The sequence below is a fragment of the Dermacentor andersoni genome, chromosome 3 (genome assembly GCF_023375885.2).
Source record: "Dermacentor andersoni chromosome 3, qqDerAnde1_hic_scaffold, whole genome shotgun sequence".
NCBI lineage: Eukaryota > Metazoa > Arthropoda > Arachnida > Ixodida > Ixodidae > Dermacentor > Dermacentor andersoni.
The window spans coordinates 108547145-108561722 of NC_092816.1; positions in this window are offsets into that span (position 1 = coordinate 108547145).

Consider the following 14578-nt stretch of genomic DNA (forward strand, 5'->3'; position numbering starts at 1 on the left):
AGAAAGCAACAAAATCCCAATAAAAAAGGCGTCAGGCAGGGAGATACAATCTCTCAAATGCTATTTACAGCGTGTTTACAGGAGGTATTCAGAGACCTGGAGTGCGAAGAATTGGAGATAAGAGTTGTTATAGAATACGTTAGTAACTTGCGGTTCGCTGCTGACATTGCCTTGCTTAGTAACTCCATGGACCAATTATAATGCATGCTCACTGACCTGGAGAGGCAAAGCAGAAGGGTGGGTCTAAAAATTAATCTCCAGAAAACTAAAGTAATGTTTCACAGTCTCGGAAGTGAACAGCATTTTACGATAGGTAGCCATGCACTGGAAGTGGTAAGGGAATACGTCTACTTAGGAAAGGTAGTGATTGCGGATCCGGATCTTGAGGCTGAAATATTCAGAAGAATAAGGATGGGCTGGAGTGCAATTGGCAGGCATTCCCAGATCATGAACCGCAGGCTGCCATTATCCCTCAAGAGGAAAGTGTATAACAGCTGTGTCTTACCAGTACTCACCTATGGTGCAGAAACCTGGAGGCTTACGAAAAGGGTTCTATTTCAATTGAGGACGGCGCAACGGGCTATGGAAAGAAGAATGATGGGTGTAACGTTAAGGGATAAGAAAAGAGCAGACTGTGTGAGGGAACAAACGCGAGTAAATGACATCATAGTTGAAATCAAGAAAAAGAAATGGGCATGGGCAGGACATTTAATGAGGAGGGAAGATAACGATGGTCATTAAGGCTTACGGACTGGATTCCAAGAGAAGGGAAGCGTAGCAGGGGGCGGCAGAAAGTTAGGTGGGCGGATGAGATTAAGAAGCTAGCAGGGACAACATGGCCACAATTAGTAGATGAGAGGGTTGTTGGAGAAATATGAGAGAGACCTTTGCCCTGAAGTGGGCGTAACCAGGCTTATGATGATGATGACCTGTATTCATTCTGGAGTCCCTCAGGGCTCAATATTAAGCCCTCTGCTTTTTAACGTTTGTAAATTATTTGTGTCCAATGTAGTAGGTATATATATATATGCCGATGATGCGGTTCTTGTATCCTGTGAAAATCATTATTCTGATGCAATCGGCTTCTTACAGAATGAGGCAACTAAAGCTATGAACTGGTTTGAGGCTAATTTCATAAGCATCAACCCTTCTAAAACACGACTTGTCTGTTTCCATAACCCCATGAAAAAAATCCTGCCTACGACATCATTATCCTTACACACATCTGACTGTTATGAATGCACATGTCAACCTGTTAAAAATGCGTCTTCTGTTAAATATCTTGGGTTGCTTTTTGACTGCGATCTTTTATGGAAGTCGCAATTATCCCACCTTTGTAAAAGGCTGCGTGCGTTCTTCTGTGTATTATACAATATGCGATGTCTTATGCCAATCTCCGTGCGAAAAATCATTGTCCATGCTTTAGTCTATAGCGTGCTGCGTTATGGCATGACTGTGTATGACCACTGTACTCTTAGGTGGAGCTCAAGAATTAATTCAATTTTACGTTCACTGTTGTGAACACTGGCGTACGATTTGTGTTCAAAGCAAGATGCGGACGTCTTTAGGTTGTTGAATATGCCAAACTTCACTTCCCTGATATTAGAAAGTATTGTTATTAAACACTTCTGGAATAATGATATTGAAATACGATATACGCCTGTCCGCTCCTTAAGACCGAAGGAACCCATGTCTTCCCCAAGGCTGCGACAAAGTACGGAAGGAGAACGCGGCAATATTATGTTCGAGACATAATTAATAAATGGCCAATGCTTGTATTAGAAGCAAACACAAGACGTGGGATTAAGAAACTAAGAATTTTCGAGATTTACAGTAACATATTGTATAACTAATCAATATTTTGCTCCGACCCGCTAATAGCTAACTCCGCTATTAACGCTGTGCAATTTTCTGTAACCTTACTGTCAGGCAGTGCCAGTCATGGAAACAACTTTATTTCAGTCAAGCCCTCTGAGGCTTTGGTAGGCCGGCTATCTGTACTTTGTTTTCCTTTATGCACAATATAGATCGTGTTGTATTGTATAAGATATAGCATGCCTTTCACATGTTAGCTGAAGTCTGCTGCTATATATTTCATTACAAGCTGTAAAAATTCAAGTGTCAGGCCTGCCCACTTATTTGCCAAGCACGCAGAGAGGAAACACTTAAAGTCCAGCGGTACTTAGTGAAGAGTGAGCGCATACATGTGTCACGGATAGTATGTGGGCAAGTCCTTGTAGTGAAGCCACTGCATCTGCATTCAAAATATGTCAACTAGCAGCGTAGTGCAAAGTTTCGTGTCGAGATTTCACTCCGTCTCAAACAAGAGCAGTGAGCTAGCCGTTGCCGTTGTGCATTTCACAGGCCTTTCATTTCGGACGCCGTCAGTGCCGCATCATTCTGGTTAGACGATCGGCGCGTCTGACCATGCGTGATCACACCAAGCTATGCGTCCAAGGCGGCCGAGCCCATACCGTTGAGTCCCATGAATATTAAAGCGAATAGCTTACTGTCTCAGGCTGTTTTTATGGTTGTTAAGAGGTCAGTGGTCGGTCGTAAGTACTGTTGATGTGCAAGGAAGACGTTCGTTCGTTCTTTCGCTCTCTCGCCAACTATATTTTGCCGGCTCTCTCTCGCTCTTTCGTTCGGTCGCACGTTCGGTCTATTCGCTTGTACTGACATTCATCGACGGTGGTTCCTGCACATTGTTTTCGTACAGATTGTGCTCACAGCAGATTTCACCACGACACCTTCTACAGAGCACAGTTCCTATAGTAACGTATGTGCCGATGCATTCCTTCGGGGCCATCGAAAGTGATGTTCGCTCTTTAAGTCGATACTTTTATTCATGCGTAATATAGAAAAAGCCTTATAAATACACCGCATGAGAATGCATACAAAATGGAACAGGGTAAAGATTAACATGCCATCGGTAAAATATATCTCATTGTGTAAGAAACTGTGGAAACAAAATGCGTAAAAACTAAGCAAATCCATTAGGTCGGGCACTGCGCTCAGTGTCTAGCAGCTCTGAATTTTGCTGCGTATCCTTCAGTGCCTACGTGCGATGGCGAGTTGTTCCATTCTGCGGTGGTGCGCGATATTAATACATTTGCAAAACGATGGGAGTGACATATCGATCATTTCACATTTGCACTAGTGGTCATGGCAAAAACATTACTGCAAGACACTGAAAGAAATCGTCAGAAAGAATCGTATGATGATAAAGTTCATGAAAAAGCCAAACCTATGGAAGTAGAGGATGTGCTGTCATAATCAGCGCTAACACCCGCATCGTCTACTGATTGGCAGTGCTCCTCTGATGTTGATGTGGAGCCGTAGTCCACGTCACAATGAGCGGCTTCAATATTACTGCACTCGCGCGCAATTTCTTCGTGGCCTGTTGCGGTGTCAACATCGTTTGCAATCGTTCGTCTCTTCTGACGTCAGGTCAGCACCACAAACGGCTTCTTTTCCCTAGCCGAACTCATGCTAATGCAGAATGAATACAGTAGCAATTGACAGGAGTGCCGCTTGGTAAAGGGAGAAGTCTCCCGTCAAACCGGCGCCGTCGAAAACCCAGCACGCTAACTGAATAGATAGGGCCAGACTTATGAAAATATTTCCAAACGTATTCACCCCTCGTTTTTAAGCTGCCCTGCTTGCTACGTTTTTAATGCGTCAAGTTCGGTCAAAAATCCGTTTGAGACGTTGAATCCATTATTACGACCTTTTGAAGAATTTGTGTGCTACCTGGGTTTGTACTAACGTTCATACTATCATGGCTGGACCCATTCTATGGCGTCATACAGTACACTCTTAAGCAAATGTACACCCTTTGGGGTGTATATTTGCCACACAACAATAACCGTCATCTGTCTTGCTTGCGTTTCCTTCCTAAAAAACGCTGCGCTCGATACTTTTCTGTCGCGAATGCTCTGTCATGCTAAAAATGGGCATGCTATTCGTGACTTGGAAGTACTGGGCTCGCCGCTTTAAACTAAGGAAATGTGAACAGGAATGGTGACGATTATTGTTGTGGGGCAATCTGACATTGTTAATATTTACTCTTGGTGCATGGATTGCAATATTGCAAATCAGAACCTTACACGAATGATGGTGTTATCTTAAACGGTCTGTTTTTACATTTAGTCAAGCTTTTCGTCTACGATCGTATTTGCCTCCTCGTATAACGAACATTGTCGATTACGAGCACGGCCATGGTTTTCACAGGCGAAACTTACGCATAGCCTCTTCTCCTGCTAAACTGCTGCATTCCAGAGCGACGACGAAGTTCGGGCGTTCGGTTGGTGGTTTCTTTTTATGCTGAAGTATTTTTTTCTGATTTTGTTCTTCATAGTGCGTCAGCAACACCCAGTGCTGTTTGCACTGGCCCTCAACACTCCTGCTTTGCTGAGAGACTCTCCCTGCAAAGCTTGCGATGGAGGAGATAGTGCTGGAACCGTTTAGCGGCAGGGACAGGCCTTCTGATGGAACGAAGCGCCTCAACTCTTCAGTGGCATCAGAAGCGGGCGCTTCTGAGTCTCATGCAAGGTTGGATGGCTCGGATAACTTCATGCCTGCTAAGCATCGGCGCTCAAGACGGAAGTCCTCGACATCGTCCTCAAGTGAAGCGACCATCTTCGACAGTAGCCTTCGTGCCTGTCGACGCCGTGGTAAGCTCTAATGACATCTCCAAACAGAAACTTCATGACCTTTGCTTAAATCTGTCCCTGATGTTATTCAAGACGTTCGAGTGAACCAATCGAAAAATATAATTACCATAGACACAACAGATGGGAAGACGGTGCAAATTCTTCTTGGCCTGTCTCAACTTTGTGGTGTCAACATACGGGCTCATATACCACAGGCAGCGAATGTACCAGCTGGTATCATATCTGATGTTGACCTAGAACTTAAAGACAACGTTTTCGAAAGCATGATAGTTTGCACGCCACCATGTAAAATCACCAGCGCTGGAAGACTCGGCTTGTCAAAGTGTGTGAAGATACTTTTTGACGGTTAAAATCTTCCTAGCCATATAAAGGCTGGACTGGTGTGGTACCCCGTCCGACGTTTCCTACCAAGGCCTTTCCAGTGCTGTAAATGTCTAAAGATTGGTCATCTACAGGGTTACTACAAAATTGCTGGAGTATGTGGCAAATGTGGCAAAAATAACAACGTAAATTCTTGCGACATTCCCAAATCTCGCTGCCCTAACACTTGGCAACAGACAAAGACTGTCGCAAATTGAAGGGAAAACTAAAAGCTCTGAAAAAGAAAGTTAAAACGAAGGCACCAGGAGAGAAGACAGGTAGCCATAGCACCCGTCCAGCGGCTGCAAATTCCACAACTGCATATGTACCCGCACGTATGAAGAATAGCGCATACACTGTGCATCGGAGGAAAGGAGGTAGGCGGAACTTCTGCCGCTCAGCGACATCGTGGCCGGCGCTTCCATCGAAAGTATCAGAACCTGTCTTTACAGAGATCACGCTTCCAAAAGTGCCCAAATCATCTTCTGCCAAGGCAGCAGAACACGCTCTAAATAGGATGCCCAAAATGGTCTCAGTCAACGACGATTTGTAGCTTATCAACCATCTTAAGATTCTTGCCAACATCATTAGGTCTCTGAATGCTCGTCGGCAAACATCAGGAGTATTCGCCGCAGAGCAACTTCTCGAAGCTCTCGTTCTAGTTTTCAATGGCCTTCACTAGAAATAATATGAACACTTGTCAAAAGCCTCGTCCATTTGTGCTACAATAGAATGTCAGATCCCTACGACCGCGTCACGCTGATGTTTTCCTTCGGCTCCTCCCAATGAACACTCTGTCAGATGTAATAGCGCTTGAAAAAGCCAATCTAAGAAAAGAAGAATTCAGGCTTCCAGGCTTCCAGGCTTCCAGGCTTCGTAGGCTCCTATAGCAATACTGGATGCACATTGCCGCCATGCGTTACTTTCCCGTTCATGGAAGTCAAACATCAACGAAATGCTCCAAAAGCATCGTTGCTGACCCACATTTTGCAGTCATTGACATAGGTGGTACCTGCGACGCCGATTTTGAATGTTCTGCTGCTGCTGTGTGTCTCAGAGATACAACTGTGACAAGCATATATTATACAACGACGCGGTCTTCAGACACCACAATACTGGAGTGCTTAGTCTCTCGCTGCGGCCCATCATACGGGCTGTGAGGAGACGTTAATGCTCACCATCCTCGCTAGTGCTCTCGTCACAAGACAGTCATCGCGTGGAGATCAATGAACTTATTCTTATACAGGACCTACAAATCCTCAATTACGGCTCACCTACATTTGTCCACCATCGAGCTTGCGGTATCAACTAGACATGTGCGCCTGGCCTTGTCATGTGAAGCTGACCAATGGGGATCAGATCGCCTACCCATTTGATTAGTTCCAAAAAAATGCTCCTAGGCGACAGAGTGCCGCCTACGCTGTGACAAATTGGGACAAGTTCCGTCAGGCAATTTCAAATGTGCCATCGCACGACAAGCTGTTCAATCTGGTGAGTGAGTGTCTACAACAAGCTACGGTACGATGACGACGGTGCGTAGATAGACCAAATCCTGATCTTAAACTCTTGAGGCTAGGCGCCTCTCGACGCTGCGCTTCCAGGTGGGCGGAGCGCTTTAAACGCAGCTCTGATTGGATGGTATAAAAGCGCCTAGATGCAGCTATACGGTGGCGCACAAAACATCTTCGTCGAAAGAGCTGGGTCGCACTTTGTATTTCGCTGCATACGGCAAAAGGCTTCGGAAGTGTATGGCGCACACTGAACGCTCTCCGCACTCCCGAAATCTGCAAGAATCCTAAGGCTGCATTGTGCATGATGACCGGCCGGTCACCGAAAATTCCAGGGGGAAGCATTTGCCGACCTTTTCGTATCTGCTATGTCAAGAGACAACCTAAAAGGCGAACGTAATTATCTGACAAGCCACGCTACCATAACCTCTTGCTATGGCCCCGCTTGCGAGATGGATGAGGCAGATTTTACTCTTGAGGAGCTCAAGCTATGCGCTGAGCCTTCCAAAACGCCACACTGCCCCAGGTGAAGACGGTGTCGCATACCAAGCCTTAGGAAACATCGATGAGGCCTTTCATCTGTTTAATTTGGACGAATGTAATGAAGTGTGGTGAACGAGTCAGATCCCCAACGAATAGAAATCATCTGTGGTTATAGCTGTTTTGAAGCCCGCGCATCCTGCAAAACACCTCAAGTCATACCGGTCAATATCACTAACGTCTAATGTTATCAAACTGATGGAACGAATGCTACTGTTTCATCTATATAGCCGGTTACAGGAACTGAATTCCTTTCCTGATGTCATGAGCGGCTTTCGTCGCCATCGTTCAGCCCTTGACAGCATTACAGACCTCGTATGATCACTTGAATCTCCTCGAGAAAAGAAGCACTCTGCCTATAAACTATTCCTAGACATGCAGCAAGCATTTGATTCAGTAGCACATAGGGTGATTGTTTTCGCACTTACGGGAATTTCGGGCCGTTTGGTTAATTTTGGGGACAAATTTCTATCGGAGCGCAAAATGATGGTGCGCGTTGGAGGAGCAGCAAGTAAATCTCGCACTCTTAAGTGTGGTGTCCCACAAGGCAGCGCCTTATCGCCGCTTCTCTTCAACAGCGTACTTGCTGCACTTCCAAGCCGATTGCCTGAAGAATGTGACTTTCCGATAGGCATAGCAATCTGTGCTGGTCACATCGCATTGTGGGTCAGCGGTCCTTCGTACCACGGTCCACGTCTTCGAGTTATCTTGCAGAGAGCCATGAATGTCGCATCAGGGTGCATGAATGAAGTTGGTCACCCGCCGTGGTTGCTCAGTCGATATGGTGTTAGGCTGCTGAGCACGAGGTCACGGGATCGAATCCCGGTCATGGCGGCCGCATTTCGATGGGGGCGAAATGCGAAAACACCCGTCTACTTAGATTTAGGTGCACGTTAAAGAATCCCAGGTGGTCGAAATTTCTGGAGTCCTCCACTACAGCGTGTCTCATAATCAGAAAGTGGTTTGGGCACGTAAAACCCCATATTTAAATTAATCGAAGTTGGTCTGCCAATTTCACCTGCTAAGTCAGCCGCAATCGCGTATCATCCTTGACAACGCGCTCGTCCAACCATGTGCCTGCTGTACCGCGGAGATAAACCGACAGATTGCGTACCATCAACACCGCTACCTGGGCGCAGCTATCGATGATCCCCTATCATGGCGCCCTGCCGTCACCTTTGTGCGGCGCAGATCACAGTACCTACTCAGATATGTGGCCACCTTGACTGCTTGGGGTGACGGCGGTGACCAGATGACAGCGCTACAAGTATATCAATCATCTGTAGTTTCTGACATGATGTATGCCTTGCCAGTGTTGAACGTGCCACCTATAGTCGGGTACAACTTTTAAAAAATGAGAGCCCCCTCCCTCCCCCCACCCCAGATGACAAAAGCGCGAAAGCCGATTGCCTCCACGACTGAAATAGTCCCCCTCCAAAAAACGTGCTTCTCAAGTGCGTAATTCCCGGTATAAATAATGACTGTTGCATTTTGATGACTCGTTTGTTAGGGCTCTTGTGAATGGAATGCTACAACACGTGCCGGATCGCGATAGAAATATAACCCCGTGCCTTCTACAATGCTACGCGTCGTCGGCTTTTTAGCTTCATTGCAAGGGATAACAGAAGAGCAGCTCTTCATGGCATTTGCGCCGGTTTACATGTACACGGCACATTTACTACTCGTTTTCCGAGCTTACAATGAACCAGTTGCTATTTAAGAAGTACTCAAAAAACAACATTGCATTTATCAAAATCACTCAAACCTGGGGCGACAAGATGATCGAGGCAGGAAAGATACAAAAATACTTCAACATTCGTGTTAAATAAATATTCTTGGTTTTAAATAGCATATTATTTATATTTTTGTGCGCTTTCACGAACGTATTTCAAGAACATGATAGGATTCTTTTTTTTTCTCGCTCCTTTCACTTTTTTTCAGCAAGCCTGCAATCTCATCAGTTCGCGTAGCGTAGCGTAACGTTCCTCGCTGCAATCTTTAGTTGCCGGAACACAGCTGAGAATAAACGCACGCGGCACGAACGGTGCATCGTAAGCTCGAGGTATTTCCGGCCTGATATACTGTCCCAAACAATTTAAAAATTCACTCTGACGAGGCGTAGACGCACACAACTGACGCGATTCGGCCCAGTTCGAAGCGCGGGTGGCCATATTCTCCATCGAAGGGGGCTCGTGATCAGCGGGAAGTGCGCGCCCATTGGTGGAGGCTCGTGTGCAACCGCTTTGGAAGAGTAAAGGCCCCTTATCTAAAGTTGTACCCGAATATAGTTTGACAGCTAAGTTACCTCGTGAGGCGCAGTCTGTTCCATTACTCACTGATCCACACCAGCTGCCCGTGAGGCTGCAAGCGGGCCAGAGAGCGTTACGTCACCTAGAGCGTCTGCACCGAGCATGAGATGGACAAGCACTTATTAAACGACTGATTCAGTGACCGTTCTCCCACATGGGGAAAATGGCGGCATTGCTCGTTGCCATTGCTGGCAGTTCACAAGATGCTACCTCACTGACAACTCCGAAGCAACACAACAACAAATACCTCTTCCCTATTCATCTTTCGATTCCCGAGATACACAAAAAGTCCGATCAGCCTGTTTCGGCACTATTCCAGTGAGCCCAGCTGGACTGATATGAAAAATACAGAGATCATCTTAAAGTATTTACGGACGCATCGGTAAGCAGTGACGCCCAAGGCGCTCCAGCAGCTTTTTTCTGCCCTTAGACTGACATAAGAAGGGTGTTTCGGATAGCTCACCCATCACCATCAACAACTGCGGAGCTGGCGGCGATTGATGTTGCTTTGAAGTAGGTACAGGAAGAAATACGCACATCGAAGGTCGTCATCCTTACAGACTCCCGTACTGCCCTTAGCAGACTGTGGAGAAATTATGCCAATAGCCCAGTTCTACGCAGTATAATAGAGTCCGGCGACAAAATAACTTCTTGGGGGGTGTCCCTCATGTCCTAGTTTATGCCTTCGCACGTGGGTATTGCTGGAAATGAAGAAGCTGATTGCCTCGCTTCAACCTGTGCTAACAATGTGAGTGACTGCCCAGAAATTTCTTGTATGATTGACAACGCCTGCGTGTTAGTTCGCCGATATCTTCTAAAGCAGCACCCTGACAAGCGTGTTGCAAACGGCTCGTTCCCTCCCCATGTTCGTGGTCGTGGCTTGCTTTGTAGTGCCAGAGCGCTGTTAGACAAATTAAGAGTTGGCTCTTTGTTGGTGCGGGAACGTTTCTATCGTCAAGGACGTGGGGACAGTCCGTCATGCACGTCCTGGGGCTCCTGCAAGAGACCTTATATCGGAGTGTTTCGCATTCGTCGCACAACGTGCACTGCTAATTAAGTCATATGGACTGATTGGACTCAAGTGTACGACCCTTGATGATTACCTATTTCCGAGAGGGAGTGTTGCTCCACGCGACCAGGCCCATAGAGCCTTGCTAAGTTTCATGAGAAAACCGATTTGTCCTCGCCGTTTGTAGACATTTTTTCCGTGTTCCTACTTTCTTTTGGCCTTGTCTCTCTCAATTGTTTATTTCGTATATTCTTTCTAATTTTTTTGTTTCCTATCTTTTCCTTTTTTCATTTCCTCCTCCCTAAAGAGTAACCAGGCGTTGCACCCCTCTCGGTGGCAATCGTCCGCTTGCTCCCTCGCTGTTTCTTTTGAGTATTTGTATGTTTCCATACCTAATAATATTACTCATAATAATAATGCTCACAAAAGAGTACATGCATGCGCCGTTTGGGATCCTGTTCGTATCTGACTTTCTAATGCGCTGTAATCTGTCCAAGACCTCGCCATGCGATACATCTTTGACAACTACTCCTCTAACTACAGTGCGACTGAGCTTCAATCTGATGACACTGTCGTTTCTACGTTATCTCGTCGTATAATAGCAAGAGTTCCTCTCTCACAGACACAAATTTTACTACTCCCATCTATGCAATCTGTTATTACACTGAGTCATCATACGTCAGCATGCATCAGCCATCGATGTGCAGTCTGTCCTCCTCCCACCCGGATATGATCGCGCTCGTTCTCATATTTTGCCATTACATCAATCGACTGGAGTAACTTTGCCCCTCCTACTCATTTAGCTTTGTGTTTTTGTTATGTGAAATGATCAGCTGACTCGGAGCCCACCCATTGTCTAATAACCCCTCATTAGGAGCATTTTAGCTATTCGAAGAAGAAATTAATAAATAAAAGCTCACCAAAAATATGTGCAGGTTCAAGGAGCACATTACGAAAGAGACTTGTTTGAAGATGTGAACAAACAAGCATCCCTGATCCTGAAGCCCGTAGGGCGAGGTGATTATCACATTGTGAGTATATAGTTATCTCAAAGTAAAGCAATATTAGTACAGCGCAAGGTCTCTTTATACTCCTTTAATTCGCATGGGATATTTGTATTTTGTTCTGTACTCTGAATGAATTTCGCTGTTATCACTTTTTTTAATGTGATCAGAGATAGCCCTTATGACTATGCAACAGTGTGATATACCCCTTGCAAAATAAAAAAAAGCATATTTGCTTCGGGCACTCAAACCCATCTCGTTCGTTCAGACAGGGATGGTAAATTTCACTCATAGAATTGAGCCTTACCGAAGTTTCGAACGATCGTCTCAGGAACGACTCGCTCACCGAATATCCCTAATTGACACCCCACCTGGCACCTATGATGTTGTGGATAAAGTTGGTAAGTTTTGAACCTTCTTATTCACAATTTACGTACTATTAAAAAAGGTGCGACTCAACTGTTGTTCAAATTTTTTTATTAAAGTGACATTAAAGGACAATAACTAAATATATAGATTATCCGCCTAGAAATTTATCATGGCTCTCTATGTACCAATGTATGGCTTTATACGATAAGAAACACAGACAAGCGCTTACTTCCCACTGAGTTTAATGCGGAAAACCGAATATTTTATACGTGTTGCTATTAAGCAGTCTTACAAGGCAAGGGAGAAAACCGCCACGTGCGAAACAAACTCTCCAGAAAACGCGGGGCATTGGCATGTTAACGACTAATCGAAAAAGCGCGAACGCTTAACGCACCGACCGTTGCATTAAAAAAAAGTCAGTTTCATTTCTGATAATAACACAGAAGGTTTAATGGCACTTGTGAACTCCTCCCGGTTCATTTGTACCTCTTGCACTTATAACCTGAGTGCCGACATTATTGTGCTTGTAAATTACCGTGGTGTCTTCAAACACTGGGGTACAGCAACAACTATTACAATGTAGAGCCACAAAACCGTCTATCTTGTTCCGTACGCTGCTGGCAAATTTATGAAGGCAGTCATTCAGGCACCTGCCAGCTTGACCGACGTAGCAAGCACCACAACGCAAAGGAATCCTGTAAACCACCTGAAAAACAACTTAGCGTTTACGGTGGTTGGTCCTGCACCCATATTTATGTAGTTTTCTTTTTTTTCTCGGGGCTGTTGTTCTCTTTTGCTATTACAGGCAACTTGAACGGAACGGAGAACACCACACGAACACCTGCATGCTTTCCTATCTCTTGAAGTCTGTAAGGCAATTGGTGTTTGAGCGGGATTACTGCCATTTTGTCCCGTCGTTCCGCGCTTTCTCGCACATTGTTGCTTGCTGCACTCTCTCTAGCCTCCTTTTCTCTGCGGATTCACTCTGCAACAGAGACTAGCAACTCCTCCTGATAATTCCAACCTTTAAGGCGGTCTACCTGAGCTTTGAAGCTGGCCTCTATAGCATGGTGGCACGATCTGTCGAGAAGTTTAAAGAATAACTTGCGAATTATTGCCCTCTTGACCAGTTTACTATGGCATGATGTGTAAGGTAGCCATGGTTTCCGGACTCGATCATCACACTGCCAACAAACATGTTCCGGTTCGAGCTGCAAATCTAATATCTAAAAGTCCAACAATTAGATTGTCTTGTCGAGTTTTATGGGCCCGTGTAAGCGGCCGATGAGACGCGTTCAACGTGGCACGCATTTTCGCGCCGTCAACTATGTCGCACTCAACAACGACGAAAAAATCATCGACGTATCAAAAAAAAGCTTTTTTTACGCAGGTACTTGTTAAAATTTCATTCGAAATTTATCTGCCTTGGCGAAATAGAAGTCGCTTAATAGAGACGTGATACAAGGCCCGATGGACACCCTTTCTTCCAACCTCCGTTCCACTCAACAAGCGTGGATGTCAAGTATAAGTACAACAGGTAGAGAAAAGCCCCTACATTAATGCAAACATTCTGCTGGAAATTAGGTTCACCCACGCGATCAATGAGTTCATTTACACACTAAAGCAATTTCTCATGTGGGAGCGAATCACATAAATCTTTAAAACCGCTTCAGTTGGCACTTTCTGCCACATTCAAAGAATTCAATGACCTCGATAGAACAAAGCCCTTGTCTGTTTCTAGTCGTCCCATCTTTGCTCGCGCTGTAAGCTTATTAGTCTTTCTAGGAATGACCAACTCATTACTACAGAAGCCTACTATTTTAACCAACGTCAACTTAATAATTTCCTTTATTGTCCATTTAATGGACCTGCACTGCGTGAATTATTTTACTAATTTATACGTTGTATTCCGCATATCTGAGTGGCATTCGCAAATGTACAAGCCTTTTCGAATCGGTATGGCCGATATGACGTATGCGAACTTCGTCCTGCATCAACAACGATCATGCAATTTTTTTACCACCCTCATTTTAGTGTGAAAGCGACAGAGAGCAGCATTCTCTGCCACAAACGATAACAAAGAAAAAAGGAGGTAAATAATCAGACCCAAAGGATTCTCCATTAAAGAATATCTTCAAGCTTTCAGAGGGTTTCCTCTTGCTAGTGTCTCAGTCCATGCCCCGAGTTTCCTTCTTCAAGCAAAAGGGCTATCGTAGAATGTCGTGAAATATTAACTTCTAGAATTGTGTTGTGATGTGTAACAATGCGGTAGTTGGGGATACGTTTATGTGTGTTGATGAAGTGCGAATACCTATCATGAACTGTATACCAACTCGGGTCTGTTTGTAGCTGCTTTTGCGAGGGAACAGCTCTTAAGAACGGGACAAGGAGGCATGCAAGAGCGTTCCTTTTTTATGTCTTCCTTGTCCCATAAAAGTTCCTACTAAAGCATCATTTCGTTGTTTTTTTTTTTTCAGAAAGCGAGCTGGGAAATGAACCCCAGTATGCAAAAATTGGTACGTCTCTGCATGAACAGGAGTTTGTAATGCAGAGTGTAACATGGTAGGCGGTTTGGATTGCTTTCTTTACAGAAAGTCGGGAACTACCACTGAACTATACTGTAGAGACGCACTTCATCACGTGTATCAATCACAGTTCCTACTTTGGGAATGAAACGGAAGACCGTGTGGCCTATGCAATCTTGTTCATGCACTCGGTAAGCCGCTTGCAGAAAGCTCCGGCATCTGCATCATTTGTCATCTGCTCTTTCTGATTACGCTTGGCGTGTTCTCAGTTTTGAGCG